The sequence below is a fragment of the Palaemon carinicauda genome, chromosome 24 (assembly GCF_036898095.1).
Source record: "Palaemon carinicauda isolate YSFRI2023 chromosome 24, ASM3689809v2, whole genome shotgun sequence".
NCBI classification, from domain to species: Eukaryota; Metazoa; Arthropoda; class Malacostraca; order Decapoda; family Palaemonidae; genus Palaemon; species Palaemon carinicauda.
The window spans coordinates 102,819,405-102,826,904 of NC_090748.1; positions in this window are offsets into that span (position 1 = coordinate 102,819,405).

A 7,500-nucleotide genomic window follows, 5' to 3' on the forward strand; every position below is an offset into this window, starting at 1 on the left:
ACCCATTAATTTTAATTACTTTAATGAGTCAATATGGATGAAAATCAACATAATATCGTACTCAGATAGAAATACATTTCTACCTCATACTGAGATCGATTGGGCTAGAATTCGATCCCAGCGTGAGCTAGATATCATTTCTTTCTGAGCAAGATATTGTGTGAATATCTATCTATCTATATCTATATATATATATATATATATATATATATATATATATATATATATATATATATATATATATATATATATATATATATATATATATATGTATATGTATATATATATATATATATATATATATATATATATATATATATATATAGTATATACGTATATATATATATATATATATATATATATATATATATATATATATATATATATATATATATATATATGTAATAAAATATATATGGTAAAGGGTTTGTGTATGTATAGCCATGACTAGAAAAACGGCACTATTTGGGGTCACACATACTAGGTAAGTGTGCTTTGGGCGATCAGACAAAAACCTCCCACCATCACCAATCTGCACTGGCCAGCGTGGGGATGAAAGTGGACAAACCCCAGACATGATTGAAGACATGTCTGAGGCCTTTCTCTGCAGTGGACTAGAAGCGGCTTTATTTGATGTTGTTGTCGTTGTTATTGTTGTTTGTGTATGTGGTAGTGTTTAGTTGTGTGTATTTTAGTGTATAAATGTATAAGTATTTGTTTTATAAACCAACAATCCAAAACCGAAAAATGTGAAACATTAATCACCACAAGAGTTCACGCCCAGACTACATTTTCTCTCTCTCTCTCCTCTCTCTCTCTCCTCTCTCTCTCTCTCTCTCTCTCTCTCTCTCTCTCTCTCTCTCTCTCTGTGTTTATGATGCGCATTCTGCTCTCAGGAAAAAGGAACCGAACTGATTTTTTTTGTCCTTCCAAAAAGCTTTGAGGGCTTGCATCCAACTTTTGACAAATACGGACGAAAAGTTTTAAGGAGCAGTTGGATTTGCGAGAAGCTCAAAGGCTTGCATACAAATAGATAGGCGGAAACAGAAAGAGACAGGGTTAAAGACGGGTAGGCTAGGCAGGCTGTCAACTGGAGAGAGATTGGACAGGTATACCGAAACTAGAAGGCAAGAGTCAGGCAGGTAGGCAGATATCTACTATAGGTAGTAAATGATAGACAGCCAGGTTATATAACTGGATGTTTGATTACGATAATTATTATGCGGATAAAAGAGAGAGACAGGCTCTAACAGGGAAAAATAGCTCATTAAGGAAAAGAAACAAGAAAATAAATACCTACAAGAGAAGAATAAACAATCAAAATAAAATATTTCAAGAACAGTAACAACAATAAACTAAATATTTCACATACACACTGTAACAACTTCAAACAACAACCAACTATGAATCCTCTGATTATTTACTAAAACAAAAAACATCAAATGCTTAAAGACTTTCATCCATTCTCAGAAGTTTAAAAAGTTTAAGGGCCGCTCATGAATGGCAGGGTCAAGGGACAGTGACATTTGCCTATCAAGCAGGTCAATGCCCTAGAGACTGACCATATACACATATGGTCAGCGCCCCAAGGCCCCTCTCCACCCAAGCTAGGACCAAGGAGGGCCAGGCAATGGCTGCTGATGACTTAGCAGATAGATGGCGAGGTTGCAGGCACCAAAGAAACTCACAAGTTTGAGCGGGACTCGAACCCCAGTCTGGCGTTCACCACTCAGGGACGTTACCACATCCGAACAGCCTTTATATTCAGATCTCCCTGGACAGTTCCATCCTGTTCGTAATACTAAGGCCTGTAGTTAATTATCATAGTCAGGCATGCTCCATCATGAGGCTCAATACTACACAGTATTCTAGAAGTTTTATCCCAGCTGTGACCAAGTTGTGGAATGATCTTCCTAATCGGGTAGTTGAATCGGTAGAACTTCTAAAGCTCAAACTCGTAGTAAATGTTTTTATGTTGAACAGGCTGACATAAGTTTTTATATAGTTATATATGAATTATCTGTTTTAATGTTGTTAATGTTTTTTTTTTTAAATATTCTATTTTAATTTTTTATTACTTCTCATATCGTTTAATTATTTCATTCTTTCCTTTCCTTACTGGGTTATTTTTCCCTGTTGGAGCCCTTGGGCTTATAGCATCTTGCTTTTCCAACTAGGCTTGTAGCTTGGCTAATAATAATAATAATAATAATAATAATAATAATAATAATAATAATAATATAATAATAATAATAATAATAATAATAATAATAATAATAATAATAATGATTGTGTTACCATTTTTGAAGAACAGTACTTGCCAAAGCATGAAATAGGAGATGATGAATGGAGAAGCATTGAATTAAAGGCTCAAGATAGAGACGACTGGCGGAAATCTAATCGAGGCCCTTTGTGTCAATAGGCGTTGGACGAGATCATAGTGATGGTTATGATGATGATGAGTTGCTAAAAATATAAAATCTGAAATCATTAAGGATTTTCTTAGACTCATTTTCTTGGAGACTCTTTACAACAAATAACTTTATAGTACAACCCATTAAGTTTCAGAAAAAAATGTCTTTCAAATGTCCTCTTTTACGTTTCAGAAAAAAGGTTCAATTTAAAATGTATTACAATTTAAGCACAGACTTTTTAGGCATAGAAATTCGTTTATTTAAACAAGTGAAACCTTTCATATACAGAAAGTCCCCAAATTTCAAACTTAATATTTTCTAAGAAAGTGTTTGTAAGTCCAATTTTGTTAAATTTAGGCCTAAGGAGGAAATCAAAATCTAATTTCACACAGAAGGGAAAAACACACATGCATCAAATCTTATAAACATTAGGCTAAAGATTACACTTGAAGTTTTCCAGTACATTAAATTTGGACTTAGGAAGTTTGTTTAAGTCATTGATAGAATGCCAGCCGTGAGAAGTAGTATACAGTACTCACAAACATTGTTTGTGAAGTACAAACCATCTATCACTTTCTTATTAAAAAAATGAACTCTAATAACACATTAATATACCTGATCTGATGTCTACATCACGTGTACCAACCTTTGGACAAATACGAAACAATGAAACTTGAGAGGTATTACCGAGGACGTTTTCTTTTATACTACAAATATTGTCTTGCTTACTGTATTAAATTATATGATATTGTTTGTTACAAAATTTCATTAAGAAATTTGTATAAAATATCTGAGATTTATTTTTGCAGATGGATTTGTGTTCGTATCTGCGAATGTTTGTAACTCGAATGACCGTAAGTTGGAGGCCATCAGTATGTTTGTAACTCGAATGTTTGTTAGTTGAGGACTGTCTGCATGTTTGTAGCTCAAATTATCGTAAGTTGGGACCCTCTGTATATTTGTAACTCGAACGTCCGAAAGTTGAGGACCATCTGCATATTTGTGACTCGAATTTTCGTAAGTTGAGGACCATCAGTATTTTTTCTGATCGAATGTTCGTAAGCTGAGGACCGTCTGTATGTTTGTAACTCGAATTTTCGTAAGTTGAGGTCCACCTGAATGTAAATACAACAGAAACGAGAACGAATTTCCCAGCTCAAGTAAAAGAGCTGCAGTTGTCAAGATAATTCTTACGTAAACATCATTGGCGAGGATTAGAATCCCTCAGACAAGTGAAAAATGTATCAGCGAAAGAAGGGAGACACGTGACATCAAAAACACACGAAGGAAACAGGGACGCAAAACCTCATTAGCTAACGAAGGATAATTGGTTTTGCCTTGATGAGACATAATCACAAGTACCTTTTCAGCTTATAACTCATTCAACATGTTGACAGGCTTTAGTTTACGTTGCCACACTGAAGAGAAACTGACAGGTTTTTGTTTTACGTTGCCACACTGGAGGAGAATAATCTTAAGATTTGAAGCATGATTTTTACCTCTGCTAACGAAGTGGGGAGGAGGCTACGCTTTCGCCTCTGTTTGGACGTTTGTTTGCTTGTGAACAACTTCGTGGCTACAATTTTACTCACAGGGTAGTGAAAATTTCAGGGATCCATGTACATTATATTATATAAATTATATATATATATATATATATATATATATATATATATATATATATATATATATATATATACAGTATATATATATATATATATATATATATATATATATATATATATATATATATATATATATATATATATATATATATATACACTCTATATATATGTATATATACATATATACTAATATACACTATATATATGTGTGTATATATATATATATATATATATATATATATATATATATATATGTGTGTACAGTATATATATACATATATATATATATATATATATATATATATATATATATATGTACAGTATATATATACATATATATATATATATATATATTATATATATATATATATATATATATATATATATATATATATATATATATACAGTATATATATAAATATATATGGATGTATATACATATATATATACTAAATATATATATATATATATATATATATATATATATATATATATATATATATATATATATATATATATATATATATATCCATCCATCCATATACCAAGGCACTTCCCCCAATTTTGGGGGGTAGCCGACACCAACAATGAAACAAAACAAAAAGGGGACCTCTACTCTCTATGTTCCTTCAGCCTAAACAGGGACTCAACCGAGTTCAGCTGGTACTGCTAGGGTGCCAGAGCCCAACCTCCCACATTTCCACCACAGATGAAGCTTCACAATGCTGACTCCCCTACTGCTGCTACCTCCGCGGTCATCTAAGGCACCGGAGGAAGCAGAAGGGCCTACTGGAACTGCGTCACAATCGCTCGCCATTCATTCCTATTTCTAGCACGCTCTCTTGCCTCTCTCACATCTATCCTCTTATCACCCAGAGCTTTCTTCACACCATCCATCCACCCAAACCTTGGCCTTCCTCTTGCACTTCTCCCATCAACTCTTGCATTCATCACCTTCTTTAGCAGACAACCATTTTCCATTCTCTCAACATGGCCAAACCACCTCAACACATTCATATCCACTCTAGCCGCTAACTCATTTCTTACACCCGTTCTCTCCCTCACCACTTCGTTCCTAACCCTATCTACTAGAGATACACCAGCCATACTCCTTAGACACTTCACCTCAAACACATTCAATTTCTGTCTCTCCATCACTTTCATTCCCCACAACTCCGATCCATACATCACAGTTGGTACAATCACTTTCTCATATAGAACTCTCTTTACATTCATGCCCAACCCTCTATTTTTTACTACTCCCTTAACTGCCCCCAACACTTTGCAACCTTCATTCACTCTCTGACGTACACCTGCTTCCACTCCACCATTTGCTGCAACAATAGACCCCAAGTACTTAAACTGATCCACCTCCTCAAGTAACTCTCCATTCAACATGACATTCAACCTTGCACCACCTTCCCTTCTCGTACATCTCATAACCTTACTCTTACCCACATTAACTCTCAACTTTCTTCTCTCACACACCCTTCCAAATTCTGTCACTAGTCGGTCAAGCTTCTCTTCTGTGTCTGCAACCAGTACAGTATCATCTGCAAACAACAACTGATTTACCTCCCATTCATGGTCATTCTCGTCTACCAGTTTTAATCCTCGTCCAAGCACTCGAGCATTCACCTCTCTCACCACTCCATCAACACACAAGTTAAACAACCACGGCGACATCACACATCCCTGTCTCAGCCCCACTCTCACCGGAAACCAATCACTCACTTCATTTCCTATTCTAACACATGCTTTACTACCTTTGTAGAAACTTTTCACTGCTTGCAACAACCTTCCACCAACTCCATATAACCTCATCACATTCCACATTGCTTCCCTTTCAACTCTATCATATGCTTTCACCAGATCCATAAACGCAACATACACCTCCTTACCTTTTGCTAAATATTTCTCGCATATCTGCCTAACTGTAAAAATCTGATTCATACAACCCCTACCTCTTCTAAAACCACCCTGTACTTCCAAGATCGCATTCTCTGTTTTATCCTTAATCCTATTAATCAATACTCTACCATACACTTTTCCAACTACACTCAACAAACTAATACCTCTTGAATTACAACACTCATGCACATCTCCCTTACCCTTATATAGTGTTACAATACATGCACAAACCCAATCTACTGGTACCATTAACAACACAAAACACATATTAAACAATCTCACCAACCATTCAAGTACAGTCACACCCCCTTCCTTCAACATCTCAGCTTTCACACCATCCATACCAGATGCTTTTCCTACTCTCGTTTCATCTAGTGCTCTCCTCACTTCATCTATTGTAATCTCTCTCTCATTCTCATCTCCCATCACTGGCACCTCAACACCTGGAACAGCAATTATATCTGCCTCCCTATTATCCTCAACATTCAGCAAACTTTCAAAATATTCCGCCCACCTTTTCCTTGCCTCCTTTCCTTTTAACAACCTTCCATTTCCATCTTTCACTGTCTCTTCAATTCTTGCGCCAGCCTTCCTTACTCTCTTTACTTCTTTCCAAAACTTCTTCTTATTCTCTTCATATGACTGACCCAAACCCTGACCCCACCTCAGGTCAGCTGCCCTCTTTGCCTCACGTACCTTGCGCTTTACTTCCACATTTTTCTCTCTATATTTTTCATACTTCTCTATACTATTACTCTGCAGCCATTCTTCAAAAGCCCTCTTTTTCTCTTCCACTTTTACCTTCACTCCTTCATTCCACCATTCACTGCCCTTCCTCATGCTGCCTCCAACAACCTTCTTGCCACATACATCACTTGCAATCCCAACAAAATTTTCTTTTACCAACTTCCACTCCTCCTCTAAATTACCAGTTTCTCTTACTCTCACCTCGTCATATGCCATTTTCAACCTTTCCTGATATTTACTTTTTACCCCCGGTTTTATTAGCTCTTCAATCCTCACTACCTCCCTTTTACATCCACCTACTCTATTCCCCCACTCTTTTGCTACAACTAATTTTCCTTCCACCAAAAAATGATCAGACATACCGTTAGCCATACCCCTAAACACGTGCACGTGTTTCAATCTTCCAAACATTCTTTTAGTTATCAACACATAATCTATTAATGCCCTTTCTACAACTCTTCCATTTGCCACTCTTACCCATGTATACTTATTTCTATCTTTCTTTTTAAAGAAGCTAGCACTTATTACCATCTCTTGTTCAACACACATGTCTACCAGTCTCTCACCACTCTCATTTTCACCTGGTACGCCATACTTTCCAATGACACCTTCTACCTCTCCAGCGCCCACTCTAGCATTTAAGTCACCCATAACAACTACATAATTCCTTCTACCCAGTCCTTCTACACACCTAGTTAATTCATTCCAGAACTCATTCCGCTCTTCTTCACTTTTCTCACTACCTGGCCCATACGCACTGACAAACGGCCAACATTCCCTACCCAACCTAACCCTTACCCACA